The 20,857-nt window shown below is 44.6% G+C and overlaps 1 protein-coding gene and 1 long non-coding RNA gene across 6 annotated transcripts in view; one reads left to right on the top strand and one right to left on the bottom strand.

Moving 5' to 3' along the window:
* LOC105008069 (serine/threonine-protein kinase BRSK2) overlaps positions 1-20,857 on the bottom strand; it is an 864,007-nt gene that overhangs the window by 779,706 nt on the left and 63,444 nt on the right. The window lies entirely within an intron of this gene.
* On the top strand, positions 3,912-4,461 carry LOC117593350. Its single transcript, XR_004574796.1, has 3 exons — positions 3,912-4,101; positions 4,191-4,309; positions 4,403-4,461. It is a non-coding gene; the product is annotated as an uncharacterized LOC117593350 (long non-coding RNA).

The raw sequence follows: 20,857 nt of genomic DNA, 5'->3' as shown, positions 1-20,857 counted from the left end.
CCAGTTCCACTATACAACCAAGAATGACTGCCATGCAACTAATTCCAATTCAAATTATTTCACCATACAACTAATTTCAATTCACATGTTTCAAGTTTCTTTGTCAAATGCACAGAACACAGCGTCATCCTGCACAATGAAATTCTTGTGACATTGCACCCGACAACTACATAATAAGAATTAACAAGAAAATATATATGCAAATATACAGCTCTGGAAAAAATTAAGAGACCACTGCACCTTTTTCTTTCCTTTCCAAAAAAGTCGAAAAGGAAGGTTTTGAGTGAGGAACATAAGGGTTAAAATGAAGAGACCACTGCAAATTGAATGCTTCTGTTCCTCACTCAAAACTCTCCTTTTCAGCTTTTTTGGAAAGGAAAGAAAAAGGTGCAGTGGTCTCTTAATTTTTCCCCGGAGCAATATAAAGCAAAAATATAGCAAAAATAAAGCAATAATATACATCAATAATATACATCACACTGTAGCAGCAGTTTAAAAGAGTACAGTTAACTAACAACAATATGCGTAGTAGTATTGAACACTATAAATATGGCAAGTTTGGCAAAAATAAACAGGCAGCAATTTTATAGAATTATTGAATTTTTTGATACATATGAGTGTAATATGCTTATGAATGGTGTCATAGCACGATACAACAAATAAACATCTGAAACTTCAAACATTTTAAATGTTTTTACTGTGCATACTGTGTATTTACAGATCAAATGGTTATGGTTATACACACATTTGCGTGTCCTTTTAATCCATTGCAAGTTCAATAGTTTTCTTCGCAAGACCTTATGAGTTTTGACAATACAGAAAGAGGTATCCTGTCTCATGTAATCGCTAGTCTAAAGGCTTCTATGGACTACACTAAACTGACTGCCTAATTTTATAATAAATGATAATGGTGCATGCAAAGCACACACACATCTAATCATTAGATGCCTATGGGTTTCATGCGGAGGTCTGATGCGCAAATGTTGTCAGAAGTGACAGGTCTTCACTAACACAGATGCTCTGAGTCTGATCCTGTCAACACATTGTCAACGTCACCCATTCTTTAAAGGGTTAAGGGGTTAGGCATCAGTTTGAAGTGACAGGGAGGTTGCTGTCTGCTGTCACACAAAAGTGCAAACACATAGCACATTGTCCCTCTCACACGCAGTCACACAACACACATGCATACCCTTAGTTCTTAATACTGTGTATTGCCCCCTTTAGCATCAATAACAGCCTGCAGTCTTTTGTAATAGTTGTCTATGAGGTCACAAATTCTTGCAGGTGGTATAGCTGCCCATTCGTCTTGGCAAAATGCCTCCAGGTCATGCATAGTCTTTGGTCGCCTTGCATGAACCGCACGTTTGAGATCTCCTCAGAGTGGCTCGATGATATTAAGATCAAGAGACTGTGATGACCACTCCAGAACCTTTTTTCTGCTGTAACCTTTTGGCAATAAATGGCAATTTCTCAAAAAGGGTATTGACATTATTTTATATAAAAATCAAGATATCTGTAGCTTTTCACGCGTACACTAAATCTACAGTAGTCTGATGTTTTGCTTCACAACCACCAACATTTTCAAAATGTTGCAGAAACCCCAGGCACATGAATGCACGTTTGAAATCGTGAACACTCGCACAAAAATACAGCTCCGGAAAAAAATAAGAAACCACTGCACCTTTTTCTTTCTTTTCCAAAAACATCGAAAAGGAAGGTTTTGAGTGAGGAACAGAAGGGTTATAATTAAGAGACCACTAAAAATGACCACTCAAAACTTTCCTTTTCAACTTTTTTGGAAAGGAAAGATAAAAGTGCAGAGGTCTCTTAATTTTTTCCGGAGCTGTATGTTTTACTCGCGCAAACGTAACCTGCAATTATTGGGGCTACCAGCGATTGATTTTCTAAACATAAATCAAATAAATACACTTTGACTTTACACCTGCATTCTTAGCTTAAAGTCAAAGTCATCAGCAGCCAGTGCTAACCAATGTACGCAGTTGTCTGAGATGCAGAATCAGGCAGAATCACATGGCCTACCTGTATAGGGCAGAGTTGAGTTGGCTACATCAAATGCAATCATCCTTTGGCAGAGTGCTTCCCAACACACCTTTTCTCCTCAAATATCATGATTAATTACATATAATGTTTTATCTTGAAGGCAGCGTCATGTTACAGCTATCTAACAAATATTTGTTATTATTATATTAATAATATTATTTTTCAGTACAACTCCTGGCTGTGTTCGGTGCATTTGACAAATAACTAAATCACATTTTATATGGGTTGGCTAATACTATCGTAGATATACTGTACTCAGTTTTTACCAGCTAACCAACCAACCAAAACCAGAGTAAATTAAACTAGTGCTTTGCCGGTCACTAATCTGTTCATGTGCGCCCACCTTTGCTTGCATGATAATCACACACAACAACTGAGGCGTGCAATTGTTATATTGATTCAAATAACTATGTTTTTAAAACATTTAAAACCAAAATCAAGCATACAACGTGTCCCCCGTGAGCAATCAATTTGCATCTCAGGCGGCTTTCCACCAGCGGCCCGACTGCATTACGCTGGCGGCTAGCCTCCAAAGAGTCGGCGTACGCTGTGATCTGCTGTATCTGCTTGTTTTGCCATTTTCTTCCAGCAGAGATGCTATTGTACCCCTTTTATTCTTGTACTGATTATTTGTATTAACTTTATTTTAATATTGTTACATCTTAGTGTAAAAAACTTTGGTCAACATTGGTAGTTTATAAATAAAATAGACTTCGACTTCTGCACTATTGTTTGTGTTAAGGACCTTTGTGTAGACACGTACAGTAAACACGTCTCTCGCCATTGCTTACCATCACTTTTTCCACAAACTAATGGCCAATTTCCGCATGGTTCCGGCTCAACTACTCGCCTATAGCCTCACCTTTAATCGCTTCATTGGGGACAGTTCTGTGTTTAGACACTGTCATGTACGTAGATGGCGCTGTAGCGAATGTGAATTGCACATAAAGTAAGACAATTGCCATTTTTGCAAGCTAGGAATCCCACGTTCTAGTAATGTGAAGTCTCATTGAGGAAAAGGAACAACTCTTTTTCAAAGGGTGTAAGGTATAAGCTATATGCTCTGAATTGGACAATACAACATGTGGATTATGACATTGTTTTACTACAATTTGATGAACTCCCAAAACAAACGAAGATCACACTTTTTTTGGACATCGGACTGAAAATTATTGAACACCAAGTCACCTACATAGCTATGGTGAGTTCTATTCTGCGTTACTATAAATACCTAAGTGTTGTTAGGTAACTGAGTAAGAACGTAATGACGTTTTTTTATTAAACAATGACTGTTTGCAATATTCTATTAACATTAAAATTTAGTTTTAACTTTAGTCAAAATTACTGGTAGCTGAACGCAAGTTCAAAACCATAGGCAGGAAAACAAGGTATAGAAAATAAGCTTGAAAAAAACAGCGTTGGCCTGAGATGAAATACCTACAGTAACCCTTGTTTTCCTTTGTTTTTCCTTTTTGTTTGTTCGTTTATCCTCAACCTTGGATGTTTTGTGCTTCTTCGCATATCAACAATTGAACAGGTATGGTAACATTGTTAGCTAACTTGTCTACATCGTGTTTCCTAGTGTATCAACAAGTTAGAATTTTATCAACTGATAGGTAACGTTAGCTAAATCGTGTTTCTTTGTGTAACTTTATCCACATCATGTGGATAATGTTACTCTTGGCAGTAACATTTAGCTAGACTAGCTAAACCTGCACTTGTTACAATTCCGTTACTGATGTGTCTTGTGTGTCTTTGTGTATCCACATTGTTCTTAGCTAGCCAGTGTGTGTCTTATGCTGCAGATTTTTCAAACCTCTTTTCTAAACATTGCTTTCAGGTCATGACATTTTCTGTAGTTTTGTTCCCGGAGGAGTATGACAGTGTGGCAGTAGTTCCACGCCTTTGGCTCAAAGGGGGACTTGGCTACTGGTCACCACACAGCATCACCAGCAGAAGGTCATTCAGCCACGACAAGTTTGCCAGAACTTGTTCACCACCTTAAGACACCTGGGAGACTGTCCCTTATCAAACATGCAGGTGATTTTGAAAACGTGATAACAATTTAAAACTTGGGATGAAAATCTGTTTTGCAGGGTTAATACTTACAAAACCGTAACTTTTCCTAGATACGTGAGAGACCGGACGTGTGTATCACCAGATGAGCGAAAATGGTTCCATTCTGGGCCCCTACCACCCCAAGGATGCATATCTACACCACAACACCTTGTGGATTGCAGCCTTGGAGGTATGTCAATTAAAAGTTGATCTGGTAATGGCTGCAATGTTTACTTGGTTTCACCATATTTACCTGTTCACCAACTTTAATGTTTATTTTTAGGATGGAACAAGCACAGTACTCCAAGGAACCACGCCACAATGTGGAGGACTGCTACATTGGTATGTGTGGGTTCATTCACTTAACCCAGATGCTTAACTTGTTATTAAAGCATGTTGCTTCCAGTTTTATTTGTCAATTTCAATTTCAAACCCCCCTTAATGATGAATAAAATTATGAGCACCGTGACGTCGCCCGGTATGGCGCAGCCGGGGCCCCACCCTGGAGCCAGGTCCGGGGTTGGGGCTCGTATGCGAGCGCCTGGTGGCCGGGCCTTCCCCCATGGGGCCCGGCCGGGCTCAGCCCGAACGGGCGACGTGGGGCCGCCCTCCCGTGGGCTCACCACCCACAGGAGGGACCATAAGGGGCCGGTGCGAAGAGGATCGGGTGGCGGTCGAAGGCAGGGGCCTAGACAACCCGATCTCTGGACACGGAAACTAGCTCTAGGGACGTGGAATGTCACCTCGCTGGCGGGGAAGGAGCCTGAGTTAGTGCGTGAGGTTGAGAGGTTCCGATTAGAGGTAGTCGGGATCACCTCTACGCACGGCTTGGGCTCTGGAACCACACTCCTTGAGAGAGGATGGACTCTTCACCACTCTGGAGTTGCCCATGGTGAGAGGCGGCGGGCTGGTGTGGGTTTGCTTATAGCTCCCCAGCTCTGCCGCCATGTGTTGGAGTTTACCCCGGTGAACGAGAGGGTCGTTTCCCTGCGCCTACGGGTCGGGGATAGGTCTCTCACTGTTGTTTGTGCCTACGGGCCGAACCGCAGTGCAGAGTACCCGACCTTCTTGGAGTCTCTGGGAGGGGTGCTGGAAAGTGCTCCAACTGGGGACTATATTGTTCTACTGGGGGACTTCAACGCCCACGTGGGCAACGACAGTGACACCTGGAGGGGCGTGATTGGAAGGAACGGCCCCCCTGATCTGAACCCGAGTGGTGTTCAGTTATTGGACTTCTGTGCTAGTCACAGTTTGTCCATAACGAACACCATATTCAAGCATAAGGGTGTCCATCAGTGCACGTGGCACCAGGACACCCTAGGCCGCAGGTCGATGATCGACTTTGTTGTCGTCTCATCTGACCTGCGGTCGTATGTCTTGGACACTCGGGTGAAGAGAGGGGCGGAGCTGTCAACTGATCACCACCTGGTGGTGAGTTGGATCCGATGGCGGGGGAGGAAGCTGGACAGACTCGGCAGGCCCAAGCGTACTGTAAGGGTCTGCTGGGAACGTCTGGCCGAGTCTCCTGTCAGAGAGATCTTTAACTCCCCCCTCCGGCAGAGCTTCGACTGGATCCCGAGGGAGGCTGGAGATATTGAGTCCGAGTGGACCATGTTCTCCACCGCCATTGTCGAAGCGGCCGCTCGGAGCTGTGGCCGTAAGGTCTCCGGTGCCTGTCGAGGCGGCAATCCCCGAACCCGGTGGTGGACACCGGAAGTAAGGGATGCCGTCAAGCTGAAGAAGGAGTCCTATCAGGCCTGGTTGGCTTGTGGGACTCCTGACGCAGCTGACGGGTACCGACAGGCCAAGCGGGCTGTAGCCCGGGTGGTTGTGGAGGCAAAAACTCGGGCCTGGGAGGAGTTCGGTGAGGCCATGGAGAAGGACTATCGGCTGGCCTCGAAGAGATTCTGGCAAACCATCCGGCGCCTCAGGAGAGGGAAACAGTGCCCTACCAACGCTGTTTACAGTAGAGGTGGGCAGCTGTTGACATCAACTGGGGATGTCGTCGGGCGGTGGAAGGAGTACTTCGAGGATCTCCTCAATCCCGCCGTCACGTCTTCCATTGAGGAAGCAGAGGATGAGGGGTCAGAGGTGGACTCGTCCATCACCCGGGCTGAAGTCACTGAGGTGGTCAAGAAACTCCTCGGTGGCAAGGCACCGGGGGTGGATGAGATCCGCCCTGAGTACCTCAAGTCTCTGGATGTTGTGGGGCTGTCTTGGTTGACACGCCTGTGCAACATCGCGTGGCGGTCGGGGACAGTGCCTCTGGGATGGCAGACCGGGGTGGTGGTCCCTCTTTTTAAGAAGGGGGACCGGAGGGTGTGTTCCAACTATAGGGGGATCACACTTCTCAGCCTCCCCGGGAAAGTCTATGCCAGGGTTCTGGAGAGGAGAATACGGCCGATAGTAGAACCTCGGATTCAGGAGGAACAGTGTGGTTTTCGTCCGGGCCGTGGAACACTGGACCAGCTCTATACCCTCTACGGGGTGTTGGAGGGTTCATGGGAGTTTGCCCAACCAATCCACATGTGTTTTGTGGATTTGAAGAAGGCATTCGACTGTGTCCCTCGCGGCATCTTGTGGAGGGTGCTTGGGGAATATGGGGTCCTGGGTCCTTTGCTAAGGGCTGTCAGGTCCCTGTACAACCGAAGCAGGAGCTTGGTCCGCATTGCCGGCAGTAAGTCAGACTTGTTCCCAGTGCATGTTGGACTCCGGCAGGGCTGCCCTTTGTCACCGGTTCTGTTCGTAATTTTTATGGACAGAATTTCTAGGCGCAGCCAGGGGCCGGAGGGTGTCAGGTTTGGGGACCACACAATTTCGTCTCTGCTCTTTGCAGATGATGTTGTCGTGTTGGCCCCTTCTAACCAGGGCCTTCAGCATGCGCTGGGACGGTTTGCAGCCGAGTGTGAAGCGGTGGGGATGAAAATCAGTACTTCCAAATCCGAGGCCATGGTCCTCAGTCGGAAAAGGGTGGCTTGCCCACTTCAGGTTGGTGGAGAGTGCCTGCCTCAAGTGGAGGAGTTTAAGTATCTAGGGGTCTTGTTCACGAGTGAGGGAAGGATGGAACGGGAGATTGACAGACGGATCGGTGCAGCTTCTGCAGTAATGCAGACGATGTATCGGTCTGTTGTGGTGAAGAAAGAGCTGAGCCGCAAGGCGAAGCTCTCGATTTACCAGTCAATCTACGTTCCTACTCTCACCTATGGTCATGAGCTTTGGGTCATGACCGAAAGGACAAGATCCCGGATACAGGCGGCCGAAATGAGCTTTCTCCGCAGGGTGGCCGGGCGATCCCTTAGAGATAGGGTGAGAAGCTCGGTCACCCGGGAGGAGCTCAGAGTAGAGCCGCTGCTCCTCCACATCGAGAGGGGTCAGCTGAGGTGGCTTGGGCATCTTTTTCGGATGCCTCCGGAACGCCTTTTAAGGGCAAGAAGGCAGAGGTTGGGGGATGAAGGTAAGAATGAAAATGTTGGCAGACACTACGATTTGAGTTCTGATTGTAAAATAACCAGATATTTAGGACTGAATAATTAACTGCCTTTACTTTCAGAACATGTGGAGAAGATCAAGCGGAGAGAAGAGAAAGTCGAGCTGAGGGCACAGCTGGCTCTACAATCAGGTAGAAAAAAGACTATAGTTGCGCTAGCATGTTGTCTTCATGAAACATTTCATTTGTCTTGAATGTCATGCAATTCTCAAAATCATGTCAGACCATTGAAGTACAATATCTGATTACTGTATTACAGGAGCCATGAGGAAGAATCCTTCCAACCGGGATGCCACTGACAAGGCTGTCCAGAACCAGGTCCTCAGGTACCAGAAAGGGGCAGCTGACTGTGCAGGTGAGAGAAGACGTTGCGGGACCTGCTGTGAGTATGAATGACATCTCCAGCACACCCAATATTGCTGCTAATCTACAGTACTCTTTTTGTATATATATATATATATATATTTCTTTTAACTGCTGTATATGATCGCATTATCCTCTTAATATATTTAAAGCTGTGTGTGAATGTTATTAATTCTGATTGTAGTTGTAGTGTGCTATGCCACCATTCATAAACTTATTGCACTGATGTATCTATAATATTCAATAACTATTGATTGCTGCTAGGTCACACATATGTATATTACTGCCATTCTAGCCCTTGTTTATTTTGTACTTTTTCACATTAAAATACTGTAATTCTACTATATCTGATGCTGGACACATTTCCTTGCACTATTTGATTTAAAAGAAATGTATTTCAATTCATTTGCACATGTTTTTTTTATATGCTTGCTGTATAATGCATGTTTTTTATATGCATCTTGCACTATTTTAAATAAATTGTTTAGATTTGCAAGGGTATGTAAACTTTTGATCAGGGCCATTTGGGTGATCTCTGTCATCATTATGATTTAAAAAGGAGCCAAACAACTATGTGATGATAAATGTCTTCATATGATCACTATCCTTAAATAAAAGTGTTTTTTATATATACAAAATCAATGCTACAGACGAGCTACTGTAGCTCAAATTTCTGAAAATGTTAATGGTGGTACTGATAGAAAGGTGTCAGAACACAGTGCAGAGTTGGTATTGTATGGGGCTGTGTAGCCGCAGACCAGTAAGGGTACCCATGCTGACCCCTGTCCATTTTAATCAAACATCTGTGGGATGTGCTGGACTAACAGGTCCGATCCATGGAGGCCCCACCTCGCAACTTACAGGACTTAAAGGATCTGTACACCTTCAGAGGTCTAGCGGAGTCCATGCCTCATCGGGTCAGGGCTGTTTTGGTAGCAAAATGGGGACGTCCACAATATTACATTGCAAAAAATATATGACTTATCATGTATATGTATCTTATTTTCAGGTTAAAAACCCTACCATCCTTAAAATGTGGTATATTATTCTTAACAAGCTAGATTATACCGCTTAATTTTTTTCTTGCTCCATTGGCAGATTATTTCACTTATTTCAAGCAAATATCTTCTCAAATATAGTTAAATTGTCTTGTTCCATTGGCAATTTTTTTTGCAGTGTAGGCGGGTGGCCATAATGTTATGGGTGATCTGTGCATGTGATCTGTAGATAAATGCACTCGCTCCACCTGACATTGACATTACAACAGTATCAGGACTTTAATGTGTAATGTCACTGACTTTAAGTATTTAAAGAAAATAAAAAACACCTGCTTGTGATGGTTTTGTAAGGCTTAGCACGAAGCTTAGCTCTCTTATGCTTCAACAAGTAACCTAACCCAACTGTTCCTCCCTTTATTTATTTCATTAACATCAAAGTGCTAGCATTTCACCCTTTCTTCATATTCACTCCAGCTGGATGTTAACCTGAAGCTAGGTACACATGGTTGGCAAATATTTATGTTGGTAGAACGCTAGAAGAACATCTTCCTCTTAAGTAACGATCAAAGAAACCAAGTGAAGTCCTCAGAAGGATTTACACACACACACAAACAAACCACATACTGTATACCCATTGTCTGACTACTGCAAGTTTCGACATAAATTTGAGTCTGTTTTTATGTTCCTGCATTCCGGCATTAGAGACCCCATAATGAGTTTAGGCAAAAACAAGATGATGGCTGAAGCAAAGAGAGAGAACACAACAACGACAAGATACCGACCATGAAAGAAGGGAATGGAGTTCAAATGACAAATTGTTCCATTTTGGTCCAATGCTGAAGTTCCGGATATCACCCAGCATGGCCAATGCATCATAGTGTGAAAGCCATAATGTGTGTGTGTATTTAAAAGACCTGGTATGGGCTTTCGTTGGGTAGATTGTCAAGCCTTTTTCACCCTAACTACAACTCTGACGTATTGACGCATTTACACAATTTTCTTTACAGGCGCACTTTTATTTTCTGACAGATTTCCTCTCATACCATATACGCAGCTGGGAGAGACAGATAAAGCAAACGGGTTTCAGAGAGTTAGGGTGCTGCAGGTTGCCATGATGGTATGACTGGACATTTCAATAGGGGTTATGATTTGTGACAAAGAGATATTTAGTGGCCACGGAGTCAGGACACCTGTTTAACATCCCATCCAACACAGGACCAATCAGAGTAAAATGCCCTTTAAAACATGTTTTTCACAATTTTTGCATCAGAACCAGACCAACACCAGTAAATTTCCAGTTACTTGCCCAACTGCAAGGCTATCTACAGCCCACGTTTCGTGAGGGTTAACCTTCAGCTGCCATGCAGAGGCCTGAGGGTGGTGTGGGGGTTTATATGTTAGACTAGACAGCATGTGTTATTCAGCCACAACCTTCAAGAGAGAAGTAAGGAGAGAAAAAGGTAGAAAAGGCAGATGGTGCGATATGTTAGGGGATGAAAGACAGATTGCTGTGGGAGAAAGGAAGAGCTACAAGTAGAGAGGCCAGGAAACAGTGACGCGGGGTACACGGAGAGGGACAACGAAAATGTGTATAAAGGAGTAAAGATGATTGTCAAAGGAGTGTAAAACTATTATATTTCCCTCTCACTAATAAAACCAGCAATCTCTCATTCACGCTCTTTTACTCAAAGAACACACCTCCATCCTCTCTCCATCTACCTCTCTTTTACTCAGAACACATCATCATCTTTCTCCCCTCCTCTCTTCAGGTATGCATGCACGCATACACATTCACACTTTTATCCTTACATCTCCCTCCATCTCTTTCTCCTTGGGGCTTACTGGCAGAGGACAAAAAGGATAAACCCTGTGGCTCTACACTTCCCTATATTTTACGCCCCTCAGTAAAAGTGACAGATTTAAGTGCCCCCTCTTTTACCAGTCACCACATCCGATTACTAAACTGGGGGAAATCACAAAGAGGAGGGTTAGGGTTGGTGTTGGTTGATGATTGGGGGTAGCTTGAGTGTGTGTGTGTAACACAGTAAGTGGGGGGGTATTCAACCCCCTGCGGTAGAAAATAAGCCTTCTCAAGGACAGTATGCCTTTATAGCAAACCTTCCTCTCACTTGCAGCACAACACTGTTCTACCACCCAGGGAGATGAATAAAAGATGTGCTTAAATAACATTATTAAAACACATTAGAACAACACTGCAAAGCATTACAAAGCATTCATATGAATTTGATTCCCAGTTGAGATAAGCTCACAGAAGTCTGCACAAATCGTTATTCGCTTATTTATGTCAATCAGAGATTGTACTTTTCAAAAGAGGGCACATTCAAGTACACTTTTATCCTATAGATTCAATAGCACAGCGTAAGACTTGTGCACAGATTGCATCATATTTGCCAGCACTATATAAAACATATAAATGTGCAATTTGGTATACGACCCAATCTGCATTTGATGTAACCAATTCAACAAACCTGTGCATCCAATAATGAAAACTAACCTGTTCCAAGTGAATCCATAGTTCTTATTACCTTCAAGATCAACCGTTAAATTGGAAAGGATTCAGACCCCTGCACTTACTCCCCATTTTCTTATGTCACAGCTCTATTCTAAGATGGTTTAAATGTTCTGATACTTCACTCCTGTCTGAGGTCCTAAGTGCTCTGGAGCAAGTTCCCATCAAGGATCTGTCTGTACTATACGCCGTTCATCTTTCCCTTGATCCTGACTAATCTCCCATGCCCTGCAGCAGACAAACATCGGCACGACATTAGTCACCACCATGCTTCCCCTGGTATAGGCCAGGTGATGATGCCAGGTTCCCTCCAGATTTGGCATTCAGGCCAAAGTGTTTAACCTTGGTTTTGTCAGACCAGAGAATTTTGCTTGTAATGGTCTAAGTGACACAACAATCAAAGAGCAGAGAAAAGACGTAGGCAGGCAAGGTTCGGTACACGGTAAGCATGAACGGCTGAGCAGGAGGAATTTGAGGTAGGCAGAGGTCGGTATGCAGTAGGCCTGTGGGAAAGCATGACTAGGGACAAGGAACAAGAAACAAAGGAATGCAGAGACAACTCATGGAAACCACAAGACGAACTAGCACTGGAACAAACAGAGAAGGCAGGTTAAGTCGGCAGAGATAGCAAGAGGATGGGAGACACCTGGTGGGGGTGAGACACAAGAAAATGCAGGTGAGTGCAATCAAAGGGTGGAAACCTGTTAGGGCATGACACTAAGAGTTCTTTGGGTAACTTTTGGCAAACTCCAAGCAGGGTGTCATGTGCTTTTAGTGAAGAGTGGCTTCCGTCTGGCCACTCTAGAGTCTAGTTCTGATTTTGGGAGTAGGGCAGAGATGGAAGGATGTCCCATCTCCACACAGGAACTCTGGAGCTCTGTCAGAGTGGCCAGCAGAGTCTTAGTCACCTGCCAGACCAAGACACCCCAATTGCGCTTTTTTTTTTTGTTGAAAAGTGTCACTGGTTCAAAACTTCTCTCATCTAAGAATGATGTATGCCAATCCTGTAGATAATTTTGGTACCCTTCCACAAATCTTTCTGTCTTGGAGCTTTCTAAATAATGTCCAGTGAATTGAATTTACCACAGGTGGAAAACACATTCAAGTTCTGAAAACATCAAGGAATATCAATGGAAACAGAATGCCGAATACATGTAAATGTGATATCAGTTTTTATTATTTTATAGATTTAAAAACCTGTTTTTTTTGCCTGGTCAATATGGACGATGGTGTTAAGACTGATGAAGACAGGTTGTATGATATCAAAATGTGTAAAAAGTGAAGAGGTCTGAATACATTCTGAATGTACTGTATCTATTGTAGTGGGGACTACTTGAACGGTGTATATAGAAAAAGATAAAATATTTTAGGGAGGTCTCAAATATCCTGTTCTTTCCACTCATAGCTCTCCACCAATGTTAATTATGAAGATATTTTCAGGAAGCATGATGGATAATAATGTAACATATCTTAGGAAGCTTGCACAAGGCATGCTTACACAAGGAATGTAACGTTGAAGCATATGCAGGACCAGTGCCGGCTCTAGCCTTTTGGGAGCCATAAGCAAAACTGGATTTGAGGCCCCCTAGCAGTCGGAGGCCTCCTAGCGGTCTGGGGCCCTAAGAAATCACTTATGTCACTTATGCCTTATGGAGCTAGCCCTGGGCAGGACACATGCGCTGGGAGAACAGAGGACATTAATAAAAATAACTAAGCCATAATAAAACAGAAATTAAACCGCTAGACAAAACAGGACAATGTTACATTTGGGTGAAACCAAATCAAAGACCAACCAGACACACTAGGAACAGATGCATTTAAATAGGGACAGTGATCAGGGGCCTCATGTATCAATCTTGTGCATGTTTCTTACAAAATGCTGGTGTGTATGTGGAAATCCTACAATTTGCATGCGCACAAAATTATTAGAAATTATCAAACTGGCATGTGCAACATATACAAATGCTGCCGTTGATAAATCAGACCAATACTAAACTTGCCTGTTTACGGACTCGAACATGCATGAACGAGCTTACGGTCTCCATCCAATTAATGCCTACAATTACCCATATAAGGTGGCCAAATTAGCCCTATTGACTCTGTAATTTTTGTGAATACATGAAGCAAGGTGGAAACAGGTCAGAAAAAATACATTTCCCATTATATGAAATTCACATACTATTATCTGATATTGAATCAAAAAAAAAACTCCTCCATGAACTGCCACCTTAATGTGGTGGAGGGGTTTGAGTACCCGAGTGACCCTAGGAGTTATGTTGTCTGGGGCTATATGCCCCTGGTAGAGTCTCCCAAGGCAAACAGGGCCTAGGCGACGGGTCAGACTAAGAGCGGTTCAAAACCCTCTAATGACGGAAAATATTTTGAGGACCGTGATGTTGCCTGGTATGGCGCAGCCGAGGCCCCACCCTGGAGCCAGGCCCGGGTTTGGGACTTGTATGCGAGCGGCTGGTGGCCGGGCCTTTCCCCACGGGGTCCGGCCAGGCTCAGCCCGAAGGAGCAACGTGGGGCCGCCTTCCCCTGGGCTCACCACCTGCAGGAGGGACCATAAGGGGTCGGTGCGTAGAGGATCGGGCGGCAGTAGAAGGCGGGGGCCTCGACAACCCGATCCCTGGACATGGAAACTAGTTCTAGGGACGTGGAACGTCACCTCACTGGCGGGGAAGGTCTCTCACTGTTGTTTGTGCCTACGGGCCGAACGGCAGTGCAGAGTACCCAACCTTCTTGAAGTCTCTGGGAGGGGTGCTGGAAAGTGCTCCAACTGGGGACTCCATCATTCTACTGGGGGACTTCAACGCCCACGTGGGCAACGACAGTGACACCTGGAGGGGCGTGATTGGGAGGAATGGCCCCCCTGATCCGAATCCGAGCGGTGTTCAGTTATTGGACTTCTGTGCTTGTCACAGTTTGTCCATAACGAACACCATGTTCAAGCATAAGGGTGTCCATCAGTGCACGTGGCACCAGGACACCCTAGGCCGTAGGTCGATGATCGACTTTGTTGTCGTTTCATCTGACCTGCGGCCGTATGTCTTGGACACTCGGGTGAAGAGAGGGGCGGAGCTGTCAACTGATCACCACCTGGTTGTGAGTTGGATCCGATGGCGGGGGAGGAAGCTGGGCAGACCCAAGTGTACTGTAAGGGTTTGCTGGGAACGTCTGGCCGAGTCTCCTGTCAGAGAGATCTTTAACTCCCACCTCCGGCAGAGCATGTTCTCCACCGCCATTGTCGAAGCGGCCGCTCGGAGCTGTGGCCGTAAGGTCTCCGGTGCCTGTCGAGGCGGCAATCCCCGAACCCGGTGGTGGACACCGGAAGTAAGTGATGCCGTCAAGCTGAAGAAGGAGTCCTATCAGGCCTGGTTGGCTTGTGGGACTCCTGGCCTCGAAGAGATTCTGGCAAACCATCCGGGGCCTCAGGAGAGGGAAACAGTGCCCTACCAACGCTGTTTACAGTAGAGGTGGGCCGCTGTTGACCTCAACTGGGGATGTCGTCGGGCGGTGGAAGGAGTACTTCAAGGATCTCCTCCATCCCGCCGTCTCATCTTCCATTAAGGAAGCAGAGGATGAGGGCTCAGAGGTGGACTCGTCCATCACCTGGGCTGGAGACACAGAGGTAGTCAAGAAACTCCTCGGTGGCAAGGCACCGGGGGTGGATGAGATCCGCCCTGAGTACCTTAAGTCTCTGGATGTTGTGGGGCTGTCTTGGTTGAAATGTCTGTGCAACATTGTGTGGCGGTCGGGGACAGTGCCTCTGGGATGGCAGACCGGGGTGGTGGTCCCTCTTTTTAAGAAGGGGGACCGGAGGGTGTGTTCCAACTACAGGGGGATCACACTTCTCAGCCTCCCCGGGAAAGTCTATGCCAGGGAACTGGAGAGGAGAATACGGCCGATAGTAGAACCTCGGATTCAGGAGGAACAGTGTGGTTTTTGTCCGGGCCGTGGAACGCTGGACCAGCTCTATACCTTCTACGGGGTGCTGGAGGGTTCATGGGAGTTTGCCCAACCAATCCACATGTGTTTTGTGGATTTGGAGAAGGCATTCAACTGTGTCCCTCACGGCATCCTGTGGAGGTTGCTTCGGGAATATGGGGTCCTGGGTCCTTTGCTAAGGGCTGTACGACCGAGCACAGGACAAGCAGGAGCTTGGTTCGCATTGCCGGCAGTAAGTCAGACATGTCCCCAGTGCATGTTGGACTGTTCCCAGTGCATGTTGGGCTGCCCTTTGTCGCCGGTTCTGTTCGTCATTTTTATGGACAGAATTTCTAGGCGCAGCCAGGGGCCGGAGGGTGTCAGGTTTGGGGACCACACGATTTCATCTCTGCTCTTTGCGGATTATGTTGTCGTGTTGGCCTCTTCAAACCAGGATCTTCAGCATGCACTGGGACGGTTTGCAGTCGAGTGTGAAGTGGTGGGGATGAGAATCAGTACTTCCAAATCCGAGGCCATGGTCCTCAGTCGGAAAAGGGTGGCTTGCCCACTTCAGGTTGGTGGAGAGTGCCTGCCTCAAGTGGAGGAGTTTAAGTATCTAGGGGTCTTGTTCACAAGTGAGGGAAGGATGGAACGGGAGATTGACAGACGGATCGGTGCAGCTTCTGCAGTAATGCGGTCGATGTATCGGTCTGTCGTGGTAAAGAAAGACCAGAGGCCGCAAGGCGAAGCTCTCAATTTACCGGTCAATCTACGTTCCTACTCTCACCTATGGTCATGAGCTTTGGGTCATGACCGAAAGGACAAGATCCCGGATACAGGCGGCCGAAATGAGCTTTCTCCGCAGGGTGGCTGGGCGATCCCTTAGAGATAGGGTGAGAAGCTCGGTCACCTGGGAGGAGCTCAGAGTAGAGCCGCTGCTCCTCCACATCGAGAGGGGTCAGCTGAGGTGGCTTGGGCATCTGTTTCAGATGCCTCCTGAACGCCTTCCCAGGAAGGTGTTTCGGGCCTGTCCCACCGGAAGGAGACCCCGGGGAAGACCTAGGGCACGCTGGAGGGACTATGTCTCCCGGCTGGCCTGGGAACGCCTCGATGTCCCCCCGGAAGAGCTGGAGGAAGTGTCTAGGGAGAGGGAAGTCTGGGCATCTCTGCTTAGACTGCTGCCCCCGCGACCCGGCCCCGGATACGTGGAAGAAGATGGATAGATGGAATCTAAAAACCTTTTTTGAAATATATCAAATAGCCCAACAAGCAGTCAAATATTCTATATTGCAAGATGTGGCTGCAGTTTAGTATATAAAATAAAGTGTTCAGAGATCAATCAAGGTGGATGCGAGAAAGTGATTTGCTGCACTCCTAACCAGTGTGCAAACTACAGGAGCAGGGCAAAGTGTGACAGGTATTTCTCCCATTGACTAGCAAATCGCTGGCATCATTGGGGAGATCAGAGTGGAAAAATCCTAGATGGGGACACTGACATGTCACTGTGAGAAGGTTAGTGATCATTTGCCATCAGGCTAATCATAACATTTAAACTTTGCATTCAAGAAACATATTTATACAAACATAAAATTAAAGTGAATTGGTCAAGCCCATTTCAAGTCATGTGAGCCTAGGACTTAGGCGTAATTTTCGCTACAGAATAATTAGTCTGTGAGTCGGGTTGCAGGGTAGCGATCTGTATGGTTTAGAGTGAAGACTTGCAAATGCCGATGCGGTCTTGCAAATGCAAGATCTGTTAAAAGAAACAGTAGTCTAGAGATCCTGGCCAAGAAAGTAGGCTATATTACATTTCAGAAGTTTTCAAATGACTCTTGGAAAGACCTTGTGTTAAAATGATTGTTCAATTTTTTTGTTCAGTGCTGCAGAGCTATAGCCTATAGGCTAACTTCTATAGGCCTATTTGCTGTTATATTCGATTTATGGTGAATAAGCGTACCTATTTTTTGTTTTATTCATTAACATTCTGTGAGAATTTTTTATAAAAGTCATTTCTGAAATGTATTGTCAGTTTTGTCAAATTACAAATTGTAAGCCAACACTTGTGATAACGCTGTAGCTTATTCAAAAACACAAAAAAACCTCTAGGTCATAAAAGTGAGCATCTTCAAATATATCGGCATATTGTAGTGTATGGTAAAATATGCAATGTTGAATGTGTTGCTTTACGCACATGCACAAAAGGTGATTGTTTGTCTTTTGTTCTGTTTTTTTTGTATGGATATGTCCATTGAAAGGGCTACATTTTACAACCTATTAGTCTTAACAGTTTTTGGACCAGCTACAGGCTGTAGACTTTTGACACTTGCTACATCCATAGCTTATAGACTTACGATGTTGCACATTCCTTTAGGCTACTCAAATTTCTATTGATAACATTTTCCACATGTGTTTCAGTTGACATTTCTGAACCTGCTTTTCCGAAATAGCTTGGTATTTAACGCCATGAACAACACTGATAAATGCCAACCTTTGCATCTCAACTGGCATACTCATGGTTTACGCACATATTTGTACATACGCACGATTGATACATGAGGAACGCAGGGCAGGGCAATAACGAAAAACAGCTGTCCGTGCTCCAAATGAGGGAGAGAGGGTGTTGGATTTCACTGGACCTGCCGTGCCAGGACGTGACATTGTAAGTTAATTTGTGTAGGACATTTCATACACAAGGGCAATTCAAAGTGCTTTACATTAGAAAAACAAGCATCACGCATACCTAAAATAAATTTGCCATAAAAGACAAGGCATACAAATAAAACACTTTTAAGAGGGCTAAAATAATATTAAAAGATAAAGAAAAGATAAGGTTTTAGTCTAGAAGACAAAGAGTTTTAGTCTAGAAGTCTAAGATTTTCATCATAATGACTATTTTCATCATAACGCTGCCTTACCAACCTGCCTCACCAGATCCTGATGACCTGAAGGGCCTAAAGGGTTCATACAGCGTAGGTCTGAGATGTAACTTGGCCCTGAGCAACGCAGTATTTAGTAGACAAGTAGCAATATCTTAAAATCAATTGTTTGGGATACAGGATGCAGTACAGAGACCAGAGAATTGGTGTAGCATATTCAGCTTTCTTAGTCTTTGTTAGAACCAGAGCAGCAGTGTTCTGAATGAGAATTTTCTGAGGTCTTTCTTTACAGAGACCTGAAAAGAGGCCCTTAAAAGTATTCTAACCTACTGGAGAACTTGTCTGGAGATGATGCCTCTAGCTAGCTAGCTAGGATTTTAAGATGATAATAGGCTGATTGTGTTTTGAATTTTAGGTGGCTATTAAAATTCAGATCAGAACCCATAATTATCTCAAGACTTTTAACTTGGTTATTAATCTTAAGAGACAATGTGTCAGTGTTATTACTGACTGTCAGCCTCTTGTCTTTGCCACCAAAGATAATTATTTCAGTTTTATCTTTATTTAGTTAAAGAAAGTTCAGGCATATTCTATCATAGGTTTTTTCAAGGCACTGGTGGATTGAGTCTATGGGACCATATTCACTAGATGAGACAGCTATGTAAATGTGGGTATCTTCTGCATAATTATGAAAGGCAATTATTTTGCTTTGTATGATTTGGGCTTACGGCAAAATATAAATTTGAATAAAAGATGCCCCAGTATAAGGCTCTGTGGAACTCCACATCATGCATGTTCTCTTTGATACATAGTTGCCTATGTAGACAAAGTATTCCCTGTCTTATAAATGAGACTTTTTGTGTCACTAAGACAAACCCAGTTTTATAGTCTGTCTAACAGTATTGTATGGTCAACTGTATCAAATGCTGCACTAAAGTCCAATAACACTAGGACTGACATTTAACCTGAATCAGTATACAGACAAATGTTGTTTAAAACTTTTATTAAGACTGAAATGTGAATTAGAAAGTGTCAAAGTAACCCTTTCAGTATAAGAAATTGCTTATGTTTTCTCGTGATTTTACTTATGAAAGGTAAATTAAATGTAGGTCTCTATTTGCTTACTACACAAGGGTCTAGGCTACGCTTTATTTAACAGAGGCTTAATAGAACCATCTTAATAGAGAAGAGGGACCTGTTTACTATTTGAGGTGGATCTATTACTAAGTTGCTAAAAACATCTTTAAAACCGTTTGTAGGCAGAGCATCAAGGCAGCAGTTGGAGAGCACTTCTCCATAACTGCATTAAACTGTGTCATGCTAACCAAATTAATTTTATGTTAATAAAGCGGTGGCACAGTTTTTATTGTTGTGGAGTTTTTATTGCTTGTCTAATGCCTTGAATTACAGTGGGGAGAACAAGTATTTGATACACTGCCAATACAGCTCCCTCCAAAGATTTTCTAATGGGTTCAGGTCTGGAGACTGGGTAGGCCACTCCAGGACCTTGAGATGCTTCTTACAGAGCCACTCCTAAGTTGCCCTGGCTGTGTGTTTCGGGTCATTGTCATGCTGGAAGACCCAGCCACGACCCATCTTCAATGCTCTTACTGAGGGAAGAAGGTTGTTGGCCAAGATCTTGCGATACATGGCCCCATCCATCCTCCCCTCAATATGGTGCAGTCGTCTTGTCCCCTTTGCAGAAAAGCATCCCCAAAGAATGATGTTTCCACCTCCATGCTTCACGGTTGGGATGGTTTTCTTGGGGTTGTACTCATCCTCCTTCTTCCCCTAAACACGGCAAGTGGAGTTTAGACCAAAAAGCTCTATTTTTGTCTCATCAGACCACATGACCTCCTCTGGATCATCCAGATGGTCATTGGCAAACTTCAGACGGGCCTGGACATGCGCTGGCTTGAGCAGGGGGACATTGCGTGCGCTGCAGGATTTTAATCCATGACGGCGTTGTGTGTTACTAATGGTTTTCTTTGAGACTGTGGTCCCAGCTCTCTTCAGGTCATTGACCAGGTCCTGCCGTGTAGTTCTGGGCTGATCCCTCACCTTCCTCATGATCATTGATGCCTGTTGTGGAAATTTCTTTATACAATGTATTCTCACTGATTAAAGGACTGAGTCCCACTGTTTAGATAGGTAGAGGAATGTGGGGGATCTGGTATTTGCATAGGGGGCATTATTGACTGGTATCAGCTGATGAAATGGTTACTCTTTATCTCCTTATCTGTATAACTCATCAGGGCATCTATTGTCTGTTCGGGTTCGGTTGGAACTCTTAGAATTGAAGTTACTTATGGCAGGAAGGATAAGGGGGGGGGAAGATAGCATTTGATTTGTGTGATAGAACAAAGGGAATGTGTTTGATTGACATGAGACAGATGGCAGCATCTTACCACACCCCTTTTTCCTATGTGATATATACGGTTGAATTAGCTATATTGAGTTAGAGACTATTCACTGTTACTTTGTAGTCTGCGTACTCTCTCCTTGCAAGTATATTAAACCGTTTATTGCGCAATAGATTTCTCCTGTCTTACCTACC

Source organism: Esox lucius, chromosome 19, assembly GCF_011004845.1.
Source record: "Esox lucius isolate fEsoLuc1 chromosome 19, fEsoLuc1.pri, whole genome shotgun sequence".
Classification (NCBI taxonomy): domain Eukaryota; kingdom Metazoa; phylum Chordata; class Actinopteri; order Esociformes; family Esocidae; genus Esox; species Esox lucius.
This window is presented reverse-complemented; position numbering and strand designations above follow the sequence as displayed.